Genomic DNA, 19402 nt, shown 5'->3' on the forward strand with positions numbered 1-19402 from the left:
TGTTTGGGAAACATGATCCTTGCCCTTACTTCCATCATGCCTATCACAGTGCGTTAGGCCAAGACCTCCTAAATCACATGTCATGCAACCCCCTCTATCCAGTGGGCCTAAATGTGGGGATTTCATTTAGACTCCTCCCAAAGGGGCCACCTTTCTGACTCGAACATTCTCCTCAAAGAAGATATGGTACAATTTTATGAGCCATTGGGGTGTGCAGCAGTTCCATAGAATATGATGAGTGAATATTCTCCCAAATCAAATATGATGAGTGAGTACTACCCCAAATCAGTTTTACTGAATACTTGGATAGCCAGGCCAGTGGGGCTGTCACAAGATAAAGGTGATCACTTCAAAGGCAGAGATGCTCTAAATAAAACAAACCAAAATTTTACTCTTTCCAAAGGGCAAAGATAAAAGCCAACCACTCTGAATATCTCAGAACTGAATTTCTCGCATTGCATATATTATAAGGGAAGCATGATCTACACGGAAACTTATTTCTATAACAGCAACCTAGGATTTGAAAGAAGTGAGTTACAGGTGCTTAGAAGCATCTCAGTTGCTCACTTTGAATAGTTTATATTAAATTATTGAAAGGAGAATGCACTAGAAGTATATCTTCCTATTTTCCTATCCAAATAAAATAAGTTCCTTGTGCCATAAGAGAAGTCTTTTGAATGGGTTAAAGGCATCAATTTGTAGCTATATAGACCTAGGTCCAAGCCCTGGCCTCGCTGATTAGCTGATGTGTGACCTTAAATGTGGATACCCTCTCCATGCCTCAGTTACATCATCTCTGAAGGGTGGATTATGGCAATCAATTCACATAGCTGTCATCAGAAATAAATGAGATAATACATATGTAAAGTATTTAGCTTTGAGTTCATTATAAGAATACAAAAAAATTAGCCATCATTATTATTGCTATTAAATAGTGAAGAGGATCCCAGTTTGTCTAATGAGCTGTGAACCTTGGGGCCAAGAAAGCACCATATGATGCTAGTCTCAACACACTCACTGCTTGAATTTGCTCTGGGACCAAGCCCATGATTTAGTATGAAATCTGAAATGCATGATGTTCTAGCCTGAACACAAGAATGCGGTTAATGGATAGTTAAACCTTCCTGAGGCAAACTCAGAAATTACTGGATCTATTATCTCCTTGGCAGGATAAGCAATATAGCTCTTTTCCTTTCCCAGATACAAAATGCCTGTTGACAGGACGATCCTGGGACCCAGAGGTTGGCTAAGTAGGAGATGCATGAGGCCTTCCATTTGATCCTCTGTTACTGCTTTCTGATGAGGTGTAGACATTCGGCCACCAGGAACAGGCGTTCTCTCAAGAGCGATACAGAAGAGCATACCTCTTTGCAAGAGAAAGCTGATCTCTTGGTCCTGCTTGCTCTGCCACAATGGTTTTCAGATGTCCTTCGGGGACTCTGAATGATATATCATTTCCAGTGTATTCTCCACCAATAAAATGTGATAACAATACTCTTAAGAATGTTTAGAGAGACTTGATTCCAGATCAAGAAAGAAAGAAGTGGCTGCGGAGGGTATGGCCTACATGCAAGTCATAGTCCATGCAAATAATCCTTGGAAGGGTTTAACTTTAGGTTGGTTGTTTCTTTTAATTGGTGTTGGACCAGATTGTCAGGGAGTGAATAACCTGTCTTTAGCCCCATCCTCAGACCATGTCAATCCCTATCTCAACTCTGGAGCCTCATTAGTCTCCTGACTTTGGGACCCTGGTGAGCCACAGCTTAGCTAGTCTTCCTGGTTCTACTTGGGGAGGATTCCCAGCTTGTATGGGAGTAAGTATGGTTTCCAATTTATGGAGAGTGAAACAAGGAGTAAATTTAAAAAAGTCTTTCCTCAGACTGACTTCCAGCAGAGGGAAAAGAAATAATACTTATTCACTTCTAGGTTTAAAATAGGGCCTAGGATTATACGCCTTTGGCAAACTAATGTTGATTTCCCTCCACAGGAAAAGGCAGGAAAGGTAGCTGGAACTAAGATTAATTTATTTATGAACTTGGTACTTTAATGAGTTATCTCTTTTAAGAGAAGCAATGTGTGAAGAAGATGGATAACCATTCTGAGGTGTGGGAAGGATCTTTAGTGTGTGGCAAATGTTTTCAAAGCTTCCATCAAGCATCATTGGATGCTTGGCCTGTGAAATATTTCTGTGATTGTTAGATCTAATTGAAGAATTGTAACAACTTCTCATAATGCATTTGGCCCTTCCTTTCATCCCAGATTAATTAGCATGGGAAAGTCCATTAAGCTACTGTAGTATCACTCACCCCTAACCCAGAAGCAGTGATTGAGCATCTTATGGGCAAAACTCCTTCTTTACTGCACTCTATCCATCATTACTTTATCTGAATACTGCCCACTCTGTTGAACTGGACTTGTTCAATTTGCATTCTGTGCCATGACATGATGGTGTTAAGAAACTCGATGTATGTAAAGCTGGGGAATTTTCCCTACACAGTTTAAAGGGGGTATTGGTTAATTAAAGTAAGACAGAATTATTTTTATGCTCTGTGAATGGAAGGAAGTTTTATTAGATTTTTTTATGTGAGGGGTGTCTCTTTTTTTTTTTTATCGTAAGTGACTTAGAAAAGGCAAAAATGAGACTTAGAGCTTTTCTGACTCAGGATGTTCTGATACACAGTCTCAACCCTCCTCCTGTTTTGTTGACTGACAGATTTTGATGAAAATTTTCTGTAAGGAAAAGATGCTTGCTCTTGTACAGTAAATTACATGAGATTAGAAACATTCCCTTTTCTTCAAATTTTGTTGGCAATTTGATCTGTAGGAGGTGATTGAAACTCCAGCTTTGAACTAAATTGCTATAGCTAAAGTCTGTCTCTTAAAGTTTCATTTTAACGTCATTTGAAGTATATACAGGAAAGATGTGAGAAAGAAAGAGAGAGAGGGATTGTAAAGGGTATGCTGTATTATCTTGTTGTATTTGGGATTTTCTGCCTAAAATAATGTTAATTATAAAAGATGTGCAAATAAGCCCATAAATACATATTCTTGGATTTTATTCTTAGCAAATTAAAAGTCAGTCCACAAGAACTTCTGGAAATATTAAAATAATTTTTAATAAAATATTAAAATAAGCATTTTGATCTGATATTTACATGAGACTGTGCATTGGGGAGGGGAGGATGCATTCACTAGGTCTTTTACAGATAGTTCAACTAATCAAAGTAGAGTCCCATTTCTTTATTGTTTTAGCAAGAACTTAATTCTTTGATCATCTTACTGTCCTTATAAACCATCTAACAGGTCAGGAATTTTCAGTCAATGCCAGGATATAAGAATTGTTATACAATGATCTTTAAGATACGTATTGTCTATCCTTTTGTGATGTAACCTGACTCTGTAGAACTACTTCCTATGTTTTAATTTCTGTTTATTAATTTCAATAATTGAGTTATTAAAAGGACCATGCCATATTGAGAGGGTGGGGACCGAGGTGTTTATGGTGTAGAATTTATGTGTGGGAGTGGGGTTTTTCTGAAGGTGGAGGCAGCACTTTCAGTGTCTCACTCCTTCCTTTGTTCCCACTTCCGCTTCCAATTCTGTGCCCCCATCTTTTACATCCCTGTGTCTCTAGACCTGCCTGTCTCATCTCTTCCTAATCATTTGCATCTCCCTGTGTTCTCTAATGTCCGTTGTGGTTTGGAAAGAAAATGCTATTTAATCCAGGAGTTGCTAAACAGGAAGTGGAGAAGCAGTGCAAAAACTATCCTGACATATCCTTGGTGTGCCCAGCCAAGCACGCAGGCACAAAACTTAACATTAATCAGAGCAGCCACGTGAAGATCAGAGAGTGGGCCTAATGAGTAATGTCATATATGCAAAGTCTTTTTTCAGCATGGTTTTCCTGGGAATCCCTTTTGTAAGAAAACTCACTGTTACAGGCAAATGCCTGCATTTGTTTAATCTAATTATATGAGAACCAAGGATGGTGGGCAGTGGGGTGGAAAGACTAATACACAATTTATGTGAGAGAGAAAAAATTTGCAGGCCAGATAGTCTTTTGAAGCTTTTTATTTACTTCTAAATATGGTTGTGAAAGCAGACTTTCAGATTATTTATATTTACCTACAAGAGAAAGGTAAAATTTGAAAAAATTGTAGTACTGTCCATGTTATATAAAAGCCAAAAGTGTGAGGGACAGAACTGGGATCTACTGAAACAATATTTTCAGTACATATCCTAGGGGTTTCAGTATGTGTTCTCTAGAGGAGTTGTGGGACTCAGTAAAGACACATAAATAAATAGCTCAACTCGATCACATTTCAGCTAAGTTACAACAGCCTCTTTGCCTCCCCGCTCCCGCCCAGCCCTGCTATAGTTTCTGTAAAGGGTCATTTCAGTGTATTTGAGTTTCCCATTCTTACCTTTTTCTCTGTCCACATTGTGATTGGGTGTATTCACTCCAAAACGAGGGAACAAAAGGACCAAAGGAAGGGAATGTGTAAAATCCTCAAGAATGGATTGTCTCCTTTCAAATAATCACCTTATTGGTCTTTATCTTGGGGGATCCTTAGATCTTCTTTCATCTCTCTTTTTTGTTGTTGTTGTTGGGGAGGAGATGATGCCTCACCCTACAAAGTAAACCTTAGTAGATACTTTTTATTTTAGTGTATGACAGTGGGGTGGGATTGGAAAAAAGGAATGTTCTAGAGACATGGAAGTTAACAATTAAGAAAAAAAAACCATGAAAGTAGGAGCCATGTGAAACAAAAATGGGAGGGGTGGGTTGGCAATGAAGAAGACATTTGGCAAAATGGACAAGCACATGGAAGGTGGCAAAGTAGTGGGAGCACGGTGTTAAAAAGTACAGGGGCTCGAGCCAGACCCCATGCACTTGAATGCTGAGTACACCATTTTTGCTAAATGTGAGTAGGAGAAGGTACCTCAACCCCTCTGGGTCTCAGTTTCTTCATCTGCAAAATGGAAATAATAATAGAGGCAATTTCAAAGGATATTTGTAATGTTTTGAGGAGTTCACAAGCATGGGGCACAGGGCAAGAGCTCATCATATCATACATTCACTGTTATATATGGTGTTTTAAGAGCTTAACAGAAAAGGAAAGACAACTTTACACGTGAAACTTCTCGTTGCAGTGGGAATATTTCAGTATGTATTCAGCAAATAAAACAGCTAAAAAGATTTAGCAAGGCAGATCAAAACCTTTTGGCAGTCTTGAAGACTGTTAATTCAATTCTTCTTTTTTTTATTTTGGTATCATTAATATACAATCACATGAGCAACATTGTGGTTACTAGATTTCTTCCATTATCAAATCCCCACCACATACCGCATTACAGTCATTGTCCATCAGCATAGTAACATGCTATAGAATTACTACTTATCTGTGTTGTACTGCCTTCCCCGTGCCCCCCCACCACGTCATGTATGCTAATCACAATGCCCCTTATTCCACTTCTCCCTCCCTTCCCACTCACCCTCTCTAGTCCCTTTCCCTTTGGCAACTGTTATTCTATTCTTGGGTTCTGTGAGTCTGCTGCTGTTTTGCTCCTTCAGTTTTTGCTTTGTTCTTATGCTCCACAGATGAGTGAAATCATTTGGTATTTGTCTTTCTCCACCTGGCTTATTTCACTGAGCATAAGACCCTCTAGCTCCATCCATGTTGTTGCAAATGGTAGGATTTGTTTTCTTCTTATGGCTGAATAATATTCCATTGTGTATATGTACCACATCTTCTTTATCCATTTGTCTACTGATGGACACTTAGATTGCTCCCATTTCTTGGCTTTTGTAAATAGTGTTGTGATAAACACAGGGGTGCATATGTCTTTTTGAAACTTTGAAACTGGTCTCCTGCACTCTTAGGGTATATTCCTAGGAGTGGAATTCCTGGGTCAAATGGTATTTCTATTTTTAGTTTTTTGAGGAACCTCCATACTGCTTTGCACAATGGCTGAATTATTTAACATTCCCACCAGCAGTGTAGGAGGGTTCCCCTTTCTCTGCATCATCACCAACATTTTCTGTTCCTAGTCTTTCTGTTCCTAGTTGGCCATCCTAACTGATGTGAGGTGATATCTCATTGTGGTTTTAATTTGCATTTCCCTGATAATTAGCGATGTGGAGCATCTTTTCATGTGCCTGTTATCCATCTGAATTTCTTCTTTGGAGAAGTGTCTGTTCATATCCTCTGCCCATTTTTTAATAAGGTTATTTGCTTTTTGGGTGTTGAAGCATGTGAGTTCTTTATATATTTTGGATGTTAACCCCTTGTCGGATATGTCATTTACAAATATATTCTCCCATACTGTAGGATACCTTTTTTGTTTGGCTGATGCTGTCCTTTACTGTACAGAAGCTTTTTAGCATGATGTAGTTCCATTTGTTCATTTTTTATTTTGTTTCCCTTGCCCTAGGAGATGCGTTCAGGAAAAAGTTGCTTGTGTTTATATTCAAGAGATTTTATTTATTTATTTCTTATAATCATCTTTATTTATATCCTGTAAGCAGTCAAGGTGTTGCAGACAGACATCATAATTTCCAGCTGTGAAAGCTTGGAAGGCACTGGTGGACAGTTTCTTCTCTTGATCAGTGATTCTAGATGACTGACCTGTCATTTCATGTTTCTTGGCTCCCTGTCCCTGTTTCGTGAAGTCTGCTCTGTTCGTGAGGTCTGTGTGCAGTCTGGTTCAGCCTTCTTTCTTGTTGTTGTTTTAGGGTTAGTTGTATCAATTAACTACATTTTCATACTCTCTGTGGTTTGGGGAGGAATTCTCCGTCTCACCTCTCACACCACCATCTTGAATGTCTGCCTATTCAAGAGATATTTGCCTGTGTTTTCTTCTAAGAGTTTTATGGTTTCATGACTTACATTCAAGTCTTTGATCCATTTTGAGTTGACTTTAGTGTATGGGGTTAGACAATAATCCAGTTTCATTCTCTTGCACGCAGCTGTTCAGTTTTGCCAACACCAGCTGTTGAAGAGGCTGTCATTTCCTCATTGTATGTCCATGGCTTCTTTATCATATATTAATTGACCATATATGCTTGGGTTTATATCTGGACTCTCTAGTCTGTTCCATTGGTCTGTGGGTCTGTTCTTGTGTCAGGGAGCATAATCCCTCCCCCCAGCTTTATTCTTCCTTCTCAGGATTACTTTGGCTATTCAATCTTCTATCTGGAAAAAATAGGTACCTTTTAAAATTCTGGACTCCATGGAGATCATTGTAACATTATTATAGTTAAATCACCAAATGTCTAGGACAAAAAAGGTATGTTTGGGCAGAATGTTTTTGATAAGGGTATTTTAAGTACAATAAAATCAGGACATATTATTGAGAATTTCATGTATAGTCATTGAGAGGTAAAAGCCATAAAGTGAATGTACAATATTCTTATAAAATCAGGAATAGATTTGTGAATAAGTTATGGTACTGTATATTATTCTCCAATAAGGGAAAATCTTTTCTCTTTATATTACTAATTTGATATGTTTGAGAATTCACAAACTTGAATTATTTTAAAGTAAATATATGTTTTTGAATGCCCTTCAGTAGGTGAATGGTTAACCAAAGTGTGGTACATCCATTCATGGATTTTAATTTAGCAATGAAAAATAATAAACTCTTGATACATGCAATAACTTGAATGGATCTCAGAAAAATTATATAGTTAATGGAAAAAGCTAATCTCAAAAGATTACATGCTGTCTGATTTCATTAATATAACATTCTTGAAATGACAGTTAACAAAGATAGAGAACTGTTTAGTAGCTGCCAGGAGTTAGGGCTGGTGGAAGGGCTGAAGGTGGCTATAAAGGGATATGATGCTAATCCTTATGGTGATGGATCAGCTCTGCATATCATTTGTAGTGGTGGGGACACATGTTAAATTTCACAGAACTAAGCATGTACATGTGCACGCCCCCCCCACACACACATTCACACAAAGTGAGTTTTGATGTTAGGCAAGATGTTACCATCAGAGGAAACTGGGTGAGGAATACACAGTAGCTCCCACTACATTTTTATGCAACTTTCTGTGACTCTATAATTTCAAAATAAAAAGTTGAAAGATCAAAGGTAAGTTTGTTTCTAGTTTGTTTTTAACTTAGTTGACTTCCTCAATCCTACCATGACAGGAAAAGCACCCATGATCACCACTTAGAAGACGGACTGACTGCTCTTTGAATGTGAGCATCTTAGGGTCAGCAATGGCATACTACCCCCAAATTCATTAAATTCACTGTCTTCCATTGCTACTAGATGAAGATTCAATGACAGAAACCTTTATGTGTAATTAGGTGAACTCCAAAAAACATGCAGAGTAATTTTCCACAGCCTTTGAGAATTTAGCCGGTATGACTCAATACATTTTGTTTTGAGCACAGCTTCTTTGTTGAGGCCTTTTGGTCACATTTAAAGAAGAATTGGACACTCATCTGAATCCTTGTTCCATGTAGTGTTGGCTGCCTTGTCACTATTCCTGTAAGCTTCCTATCTCAAACAGATGGCAAAACGGGGAGGAGATGCATTTGGCATAATGCCACAGACTGTTCAGAATTTGAGTGCCCCAGCCAGGTGGACGTTTTCTCAAAGAATGTCTTTGTTGGCAGTGGCTGCTAATGAGCAATGACTGCAGTCCAAATGTGTGTGACATCTTGGTGTGGGAGTTTGTATTTAGTTTGTAGATCTTCCAAGGAGTGTAATGTTTTTGAGGAATAATAACTGATTTGTCTGGGGCTGTTCTCTGCCCATATTTTAGATTTGGATTTTTTTTCTTCTCATTCTGGTTAAAAACTTTGTAAGCTTACACAACATGCTGCTTTATGTTCCTACATTTTAGTTATTGGTTAGTCAATTAGTTAGCTGGTAAGTTACAGTCAGCTGTACTTTTAGTTTAGGAAACAGAGTGTGTAAGGTTTTGTAGTGGATTTAGGGACTTTAGGTAATTTGTAAATATATTCACAGAGGTCTAACCATTGTTAATGTAAGGAGGAATGTGTCCTCAGGAGATCTGCGTCTGAGAGCTGAATTGTTTCACAGGTTTAAAGGCCAGTGCTTACGTAAGAATACATGTAGCATAATAGTGTTTAGAGAGATGGAGCGCATAAAAGGGTGGTAATTCTCTACATTTGTGTGACACTTAAAACATTTTAAATTATTTCGTGAATCTTTTTGTTATGTAAATCAACTAGGACAAGAGTGACACCCTGTACCTACATTTTTTTTTTAACAAATAAAGAACAAAAGAAGATGAGAATGGTCATGACTTATTCAAGGTCCCCACTACAGGAAGTGAGGCATCAAGGACTAGTTATAAAATGTTTATTTTGGTGTTCTTTTCAGTAGAATCCACTGCCGCTGTATACAGCCTTGATATCAATGAACTATGATAAATTCTGTTTCTTCTTTACATTGGCTTCAGATATTTGAAAGAATATATGTCTATAGTAAGATCTGGGCTCATTTTCTGCTGTAAGTTGCTTATTGGTGAGAGATTAGTCTTGAAAAATGTCAGTGAAGGAATAATTTTTAATGCCCATTGATCTTCTGAATGTATATGTTTAAAAGAGTTTATAAACTTTTTTCTATAGACTAGATAATAAAAGAAAAGACTGCCTACAAAGTAATGCTTGATGCTGATTTATATTCAGAGAAATAAGAAACTTTCTTCTTTCAAATATCATTCTACTTTAGTAGTTTGATTAACCTACTCTTTTGTTCTTTCATTGCTCAGATAATCTCTCCAATTAAGGAACTATTACTCTGTCTAGGGCAAGAATCCAGCAGATAGTTTGGCAATAAATGATAAAATAATATTAAATAAATAAGTAAATAATAAAATAATGAAAGTCAGAAACACAGCCTTTTCTGTAATTCTTCTTGACATATGTAATGTTGGTTGTTTTCTGTTCATGCCTTAGTTTTTCCTTCATCTATTACAAAATCATAGATTAAAATAATCCTGTCATTGGGATCAAAATTATTTTATTTGAAGTAGAAAGGTTATTAATGGCAAACATTACTCTTAAATCATTTTTAACTAGTTATCCCTTTGCTTCATTTCAAAAAATGATGTAAATTGATTTGTTACTTGCATTATGCCCCAGGGCCGTGGAAGAATTAATGTATTCTTTCCTAGTCATTATGTAACAGCAGTTTGAGGGAAAATAGAACTTGGGAGCTGATGCTTACATAAAGACTGAAGACACGTAAAAATTTATGCCTTTTTTCATTTAAAAAAAGTTGCGTCACACAGGAAGGTCTTAAAAGACATCAGGAACAGAATAGCTAATAATTTTGATCATTTATATTCTTTTAATGCTGGGAAGGCTTATACAGAGAGTATCAGGTCCATGGAGAAGTGGATAACACACAATCAAAAATACCCTTGCATCATCCTAACAAGAAAAAGAAAATACTCATGTTTGGTGTAAGTGGTGGTAAGTGAAATTTTCTAGTTTATAAAACCAGGAAAATTCTACTGTGAAAAGAACATTGGTAAATTCAGAAATTAACAATCCATAATTGTTTTGTACTTCATTTTTCCCAGAGTTTTCTAGCTCTAGCAAGAAATCTCCTCTCTTTCCCTGATTGCATCATCAAGCATTTATCTTGCCTTGGTTTGGTCAAAGACGTAACACTTCAAGGCAAGTGTGGGAGAGAATATCCAGAGGGTCTTCTTCTTTTCTATTTTTTCCCTTCATGCTTGGAATTCCCTTATTCTAAAAATATCTTTTTTGGGGAAACCCAAACAATGTTCTAAAATTAATACCCCAAAAGGAAATGAACTGGAATTGACCTTTCCTGTTTCCTGCTCCTTGTTTCCTGCTATTTTAGCGACTTTCTCAAAAATGGCACTCGTCCACCTCTGGTCTTGTTATCAGAGTTGAAGCTGGTTTCCTGACATGAGATGAGAGTGAGGGGCACAGGGCTTTGAGCAAAACTGGGGATTTGGCAAATGGAGATTAGAGATGCCAGACACAAAGAATGGTTTTGGTAGGATTCTCCTTCCATGAAATTCAAGAACAGGCGAAAGGCTCTGTAGAGGCAGAGGGCGAGTCAGTGGTGGCTTAGGAAGGGAACTGGTGGCGAAGGGGCATGAGAGATCTCTTTCGGTGATGAAAATGCTTTGTATCTTGATTGAGTTGGTAGTGACACAGATGGAGACACTTGCCAAAACTCAACAACTGTACATTTGAAGTGGATACATTTTATTGTGTGTAATTTATATCTCAATAAAACTGATTTTTTAAAAATGTGATTAGAATACAATTTGAAAAGCACGGCTGCCAACTCCCTGCTTGTCCTTTACTCTTATCTTCAGTACAGAGGAAATGATAATATTTTGGGACAATATTTTGAGAGCAACCACCACTTTTTATGTTTCATAAGATTAAAATGTCCATGCAGTACCACCACTGGGTAATTCATCTCATGAAGCGAGATTGTTCTACTTGATTTGAGATGTTTACATTCTGTTCTTCAAGATATCCTATGCCTGTGGGTAGAACTATTATTTTGACTTTAAAAATATTTATATATTAATTTCATTGTTGCCCTGCTAAGCCAGTGTGAATAATTATCTAATGAGTTTCCCCAGTGTCCTCTTGATTCATTTCCTTTGTATGCCATTTCTGGCAGACACCTTTGGTGTCCCTGCCCAGCTTTAGTGTGGGAACAGCCACTCACCCCTGGAAAAGGGCCCTCGGCAAGCAGAAATGGCTCATATTAATTTGCCCTTTGCTTCTTGATTACAAAATGTTCCTAATCATATCTGATTCCTATTGAGCCTTTGCAAACTTTGTTGGATGGAGTATGGCTCTTCCTTTTCTGTATGCCCTTTTTTCCATATCTTTTTGATCATCTCAGGAGTATCATTTTATGTCATTCATACAGGGTAGTCAGAAACAGAGACTTGTCTAGTTACAAATTTAATGATCCTTTTGAAAAACTGGACTGCAATTTCTCTAGTTAGGTTCTAGAGGCCAATATAGAAATTGTGATTTTCTGATTATCTTGCTAGACCCATTTCAGACAGATTTGAGCTAAATGGCAAGTATTTAAAATATCTGAGCTTGGAAAAGATATACACACCCCCATGTTCATTGCAACATTATTTGTTAACATTTTATAATTTTTTTACCACTTAAGTGTCCATAGATAGCTGAATGCATAAAGAAGATGGGATATCTTCACACACACACACACACACACACACATGCACACACACACACACACACTGAAATAGTATTCAGCTACAACAAAGAAGGAAATCCTGCCATTTGTGACAACAGGGATGGACCTTGAGGACATTATAGTAATGGAAATTAGCCAAAGACAAATACTATATGATATCATTATATATGAAACTTTAAAACAAAAGCAAAAACAAAAACCATGAACTCATAGATATAGAGAACAAATTGGTGGTTGCCAGAGGTGGGATAAGTTGTGGGCTGTGAAGGGGGTGAAACTGGTGAAGGTGGTCAAATGTGCCAAAAAAATCCACATTGGAGCTTAAGGGTAAAGAATCCAAAAATGTGTAAATGCGGTGACACACAACTGAATGTAAAAGGAAATAGAAAGGAGAAAGACCTTGCATGGTGCGTGTCCTTTGAGTGAGAGCAAAGCAGTGTGTGCATACATTCACTGGAGGCCTGTGAAGCTTTCCAGGGACTGAAAAGTGCAAATGCGGCTCTAGTGCGCTCATTGTCAGGAGGATCCAATCCATAAATACAGGCTGCATCCACTTTGCTGCCATATGAGAAAATTGTACCCATTTAAACTATTGCCTTATGGATCTAAAAACCTTAAGCCAGGTAGGATCTCAGAGTTTTAATGAAGCTCACAACTCTGAGCTATTACAGGACCAAACTCTGGAAGTATTGTAAGAGAAGTTGTTTAATGCCTTTTTATTTGTAAAACCATGAAATGATAAAGATTATTGATTTACCCAAAGGGAGACCCGTGCTCACAGCTTTTTCATTACCATGGGCATACTTGAAAAGATATTCTCCTAACAACAGCAACAAAAAGGCAGACTTGGGATTTTGTTTGCTTTTAGAGCTCACAACAGTATAGTTACACTGAATTTCTCTTCTTCCCTCTGGCTTCTTTTTATTTTCCTCCAGACTTTGCCCTTTAAAACAAACACTGAACAGCACAGGACGTGGTATTTCCTGGGTAATGTCACTGGCTGTGAGCTTTGTTTATTAGTCATGACATTAGGGCACTCAGAGATCTTATATGGCTTCCTCTTGTACCATACAGATTTCACTCACACACACTCACACACACACACACTCAAACTCCTTCTGCCCTTCATTTTGGTCTGCGTCATTCCCCACTCTTTTGGAGAAGACAAGATAGGCACGGCCCTCTCCTTGATGGGTGGGTATTCACAAGTTTCATGTTTTCCATTTTCTTCTTTTCTTTCAGGTGTGATTTTTTTGATAGTGGTGAGGCAGTGGAGTGTAGGTGGGGAAGGTAGGACTTCAGCAGTAAAATGTCAGAAAGATCCTTTTGGCAAAAAATAGAAATAATATTATTGGTTTCTGAAGCAGAGGCAGGAGGGGGGATGGGAAATATTTAAGGGGAAATAGCATGTCATTGAAACTGCTGATTAGCCTGTGGGCAGAGGTGCACGGAATTTGGTTGTTAAGGACGCTGCTCGAAACTCCCCGTCTTTCTGCCTCCCTGGCCTTGCCCTTCCTCCCTTCCCACAGCACTGCACATGGAACAGGCTGCAACCCAGGGCACAGGACTTACCTCAGTGACCCTAAAACTATTTAAGAAAAGATTTCATTGTCCATTCCTTCAGAAGTTCTTACTACTTCTTTTAAACCAGGGCTCTGAAATTCCTCAGGGCAAATTGATAGTTTGACATGTGTTGATTCGTGAGTAAGCCATAGTCGATAAAGGTTACTGATAGGGACTGTTGGTTATATGCAAGCCTAAGTATTGCCTGGCTCAAATATAGGAAGAATACAATCTCTATATTTCTTCTTAAATTACCTTAATTTAAAAAGGGGGATTTTGTATTGGCATAAATATTAATAGCAATTAGTCATTATGGTTCATTCATAGTCTATGACCTACTTGTATATCCTGCTGTATCTGGCTCTAAGAAAGTCAAATAACTGCTCTTGGTATTTACCATCTAAAGCAGGATGTCAGAGGTGCAACTTTAAATAGCCTTACAGATACTTTTTTTTTTCAAAAAATGTAAACCTGAGATAGCTATGCAACCATTGTCAGTGGTAAGCAGCAACAATCTGAATGAGCACAGTACTTCTTGAGTAGTAAGTTGTGTGTTCAATTTTTGAGGAACGTGTGCTCTTCCAAGTCATGCATTTTAGACATGGCTTACTTTCTTTTAGGTTCTGGCTCTATTGGACAGTGTGGCCTATGCTTTGAAGCCATTTGTGCTGGGCCGTCTATAGTTTCCATCTTGTTGAATTTCTATTCCCTGAACTCGCCTGCTTCTAGACTTCTTAGCTCCAGGAGCACACTTTCAGCTGACTACTCTGGGATGGTGGCTGAGTCTAAAGTGCTTTTTCCTACACTTCACCTGGCACATGGGATGGGCATATGCACATGAAGAGCCTAAATCCTGCTGTTATTACATTTAGCAAGTACCTATTTAGAATAATATTTGTTGAATAAATGCAATGTCTGGGTATAATAGTGAATATTTTGCTGTTAGCCTAATGAAAAGGGCAGTTTTAAAATAGCACAATCCTCTTGCCTGTATTTTTATTTTGTATGGTTTTGTCTTTAGGGAGAGTTCTATGGCAGTATTTTTTCTTTCCTCCTGCCACAACTCCATTCAATGAGCTGGTTTTCTCCTTTTGTTTCAGCTCTGTCAGGAACCAAGGCCACTTTGTTAAGCTGGTGCATGGGGTTTGCGGTGGTAGTTTGCTCTACTGCTGGCAGCAGGGGTCGCTGAGCTGAGAAGCCTGCAGGTTTGTTGGCCAAAGGCCACAGCTGTTGTGCACATCAGGCTGTGGCTGACTGGGATCTGTCGCAAGTGCCAAGGAGGGAGATGTCAGAGAGGTACCCACATGGGTCAGAGGAGGAAGGAGAAGAGTCGGCTAATGGATTGTAGATTGTCCAAGGCTACCATTGTGAGAGGGACCATGGGGGGCCTGGAATCTGCACCCCTGGTGTCAGACAACATTGATGCAAAGGGCTAAATATTAACATTATTTTCAAGCAAGAGTTGGAAGGCCTCCAAGGATGTCTTCAAGGACATTTGTAGCTTTCCTTTTCTTGAGCAGCTTCTCCTCCACTGGCCTCCCAAGTATTGTGACTCATGGTGTCAGGTCTTCAGTTCTGTCCTTTCAGGCCCTGGAGTCACTTTTTTATGGTACATGTTTAAAGTCTGTACCAGTGTCTCCTTTTGTTCATCTTGCGTCTCTTTCTGGGTTCCACTCTGCCAGCTGAGTTGAATAGGGGAGCTGGCCGCAAGGGGAAGGGGCCAGAGAGAAGGTGGTGAAAAGTATACTCAGAGGTATCTGGCTTTGGGTTTTTACAGAAGTTGATAGCATTCGGCTTAGTGACCACAATTCAATTATAAGCACCACACAGCCATCCTGAGTGACTATATTCTTGCCAAAAACTGCTGTGTAAAGGCGGCTGCATTTTTGTTAGCCTGGCCTGATGGATTTTTAAGTATATTAACCACATACATTCACACAAAGGGAAAAATTTACTGCCTAAACAGAGGGACCTAAGTCCCCCAGGCTAAATAAACCCAATGAAAACACAAGAACTGCATTTACAGGCCTCCCGAAGATAAGAATTCAACCTTTAAAAAGGTTCCTTCAAATGAAAAATGGATGGCTGAGCTGCTAATGGCCCAGTAACCTAGGAATTTAACTCTTCCCTAATGTGCAAAGACCTCGGATCAGTTCCAACTCCTCAGGATGAAGGATTTTCACCCAGGCTTCTGCACAGTTCTGGGCCTAGGGAGTCCAGTCATGGCCTTGGAGATTTAATGACCACCTCAGAGGCCAGACTGTCTAAGCAGTTTTTGTGTCGTCTTTTGTTTCTTGTGTGTGTGTGTGTGTGTGTGTGTGTGTGTGTGTGTGTGTGTGTGTTTAAGAAAGAGAGAGAATTGTATATATGTGTGAGTCTGTGGGGAGATAGGTAGAGGCCAAGGTAAAGGAGAGTGTGTATCCCCAGCTTTTCCCAGTTAGGATTTGGTTGAATGAAAGATTGAAGGGAACTTAGTCTTTTCTTTAAGCTTAGAAAATATGTCTTCCTCTTCAAGTTAGTGGAAGAGTTAAGAGGTGAAGAATTGACCTAGTTGGAATTGTTTCTGTGTTTCTCTGCAGAAACAGGTTATCCACTGGGGCATATGTGAGTTTGTAGGTCTCCCCCCATGCATTCTCAGTTTTCTGGTGATATTGAGAGTCCACAGAACTAGTCATCAGTAAATCCTGCCACTATATTAAGGTCAAGTTGCAAGGGTCTCCATGAATCACCCTGCAGGTGAATTCATGTCTCTGTTGTAAACCATCTGAATATTATTTCTAAATAAATATGGTGGGTGGGGAGAGAGGTTAATGACAAAGGGGGTGAGGGAATTTCTTGAGGTAGTGGAACTATTCTGTATCTTGGTTGTGGAGATAGTTACGTGACTATACACATTTGTCAAATCTCATAGAACTACATGTTAAAAAGGTACAGCTTGATATCTGTAAATCATAACTCAAAAAACTGACCTATTTAAAATTACAAATGAGTAAATAAATTATTTGTGAATGAATGAATGGATATTCCTTTCACTTGTCCCCTTGCTGCCCTGCCAGCCACTGGGCCATTTAGATGATGCCTCCCTTTTGAAGAAAGGACATCAGATAGTCAACTACAGCCTATGAACTCATAATGCCAGAAAAGCTGTTCCAGAAAATGCAGAGGAGGCATGTGTTTCCTTCTGGGGCAGATGATCTAACCCTCCAGGTAGCAATGCCCTTATATGGTTAGCACAGGTAGGGAACTACCTAGCTTCATGCTGACTCACCAGGTAAAAAATCATTTCTCTGAATGAGTCAGAATCACAAATGTGTTCTGTACAGTCTCATATATCCTGCATTGTGAAAAGCTCAAGGCACCAATCAGGATGCCTGCTGGCAGGTCTCACTGGCCCTATATGGACAATATCCACAATCTGCAGCTTATTCCTGGCATGATCAAATTCAAGCCCTCTAGCTCACTCAATCACATGCCCAGTTAGGTACAAAAGGAACTTATTTAAACTTATGCTCTACTAATGTTATCTATTCAGTTATAGATAAATCTAATAACAGTAGAATAAAATGCTTCAGTGTTAAGGGTATTTCTAGACATTGGGAGAAGAGAGGTATATGTGTGTATGTGTGTGTGTGTGTCAGGATACAGAGTTAAAACAGACTTGGGCAATGTAAAATACCACAGAAAGTAGAGGTTTCCAAGGAAAACATGGGGAAACTCTGTATGAGAATCTAATATATGCTATAGCATTTAAAAGGAAACATTAATAGTGAAACATGTCCTCAAAGGGCAAGCCAGTAATAAATTTCATGTCAGAAATTACCTGTCAGTAGGATTATGTTAAATAATGTTGAATTGTTATTAGTCGGAAGGGAAAGAGGAGAGTAACTTTCTCAAAAATGTTCAGAGATTGTAGTGTTTCACACACAAATCCCATTATTGTTTAATGGGATTTTTGTGCTCACCCCTTCTCAAAGATATATTGAGAATTTTGGCCATTTTCGTTCATTCATTATAGGAAACCCAAAAGCATTCACTATAGGAAAAGAAGCCAAAGTCTTTCTATGCAAGAATTTGGAATTACCCAGGGGATCAGTGTATCTTGTCAGACATCCATTGGAGAGCATCCTGGTTGGTGAATGTATATCTGCTTGCTGGCACTACAAAGGAAAGTATCTTTCCTTCTGTGCCTCAGCAAAGCAGTATTATCTCAATACTTTTAGCATATTGCTTGTTTGGGTCAAATAACTTAAAAAAAATATCCTCCTTGCAAATGTGTGACTGTCTTAAGAATTGTTAAGGTTCATTGCAATATTTTGGATCTGAAACTGAGGACACTCATTGAGCCAGGGTGCCGGGAAGTCCACCCTGCCCTGGATGCAGTGAAGATGGAGGACTGATAGGAACAGAGTGTGAAACACCACTGAGGCATAAATGTGAGCTGATGCATTGTCGATGGAGCCCTTTACAAAGGGCCACTTATGACTCATAGGTGTCAAATCATCAAGCCATTACTCCCAGAATAAAAGATTGCTTTGATTTTATATGAACTGAATGAAGAATGATTACTGCATTGGATTTGGGATTTTGAAGGACAGTTAGAAGTAAGCTTTAGGATCCCTTCATGTGCTTTGATTTGACACATTGATTACTGGTCATTACCTGCTCTGGGTCTCTTGGAAATTGCCATATTTGATGACATATTTGATTTCATGATATTCAGGCAAGATCTTGTCAGCAAGTGTCTGCACAAGGGCATGGGAATTTGTGGAAACCTTTATTTCTTCGGATTGTCAAATCTCAATTTTAGTAAATGACGCTAGCAATAATTTACCAATCATCTTGGGTGGCTTCGAGTCAGAAATTACCTTTCCATAGTTTAAGCCTGTACATCCTTTCAGGGCAACTTGCAATCCACAGAGGCTTCTTTCCAGCCAGGAGCATTTGGATAGCTTTAGAATGATATGTCTTATGGGTAAGTACAATAGTATTTTAAAGTTTGTTCAGATGGCAGTCACTTGGGCTACCCAATTGGGACTTGATCTTGTGGTTATGGAATGATCCTTTAATTACATTGCAAAATATATAGTTTCGCTTGTCCTGTTATGAATTAGTTAAAACATATGGAGGCTAGGCTGCTAAGTGTCACCCATAGCATTGCAAGACCAGGACTAAGTCAGTGAGACCATGCTTTTCCCTTGAGACATCACCTTCACAACCAGTAGGTCACCTGTCCTGGTCTAGTCTAGCTTCAGTCAAAACAGATTGGATACTCTTGTCACTTCTGAGAGATTCCTCTGGCCCGACTCATAATGAGGGTTCCCTGCATTTCCGAAAGCTTCTTACCTTCATAGGAAATCCCTTCTGGCTTTCAGCTTTTGTTTTTGTTTTTGTTTTTGTTTTTTGTTTTTTAACAACTGAGAAAAACTACCTTTTGTTATAAATATGAAGAAAACCTCTTAAATTTTTTCATTATGGGAAGTTTCAAACTTTATATTATGTAGGTGCAAAGAGCAAGATAACTCCCCATGGACCTATCACCCAACTTAAATAATTAACAACTCTCCATCAGCCATGTTTCATTGGTGTCCCTACCTACTTCCAGAATCTCCCAAAGTTATTT

At 38.7% G+C, this 19402-nt stretch overlaps 1 protein-coding gene across 4 annotated transcripts in view; it reads left to right on the forward strand.

The window, feature by feature from the left end:
• Positions 1-19402, forward strand: part of CREB5 (cAMP responsive element binding protein 5) — a 385945-nt gene that overhangs the window by 172822 nt on the left and 193721 nt on the right. The window lies entirely within an intron of this gene.

This window comes from Manis pentadactyla, chromosome 7 (assembly GCF_030020395.1).
Source record: "Manis pentadactyla isolate mManPen7 chromosome 7, mManPen7.hap1, whole genome shotgun sequence".
Lineage (NCBI taxonomy): Eukaryota > Metazoa > Chordata > Mammalia > Pholidota > Manidae > Manis > Manis pentadactyla.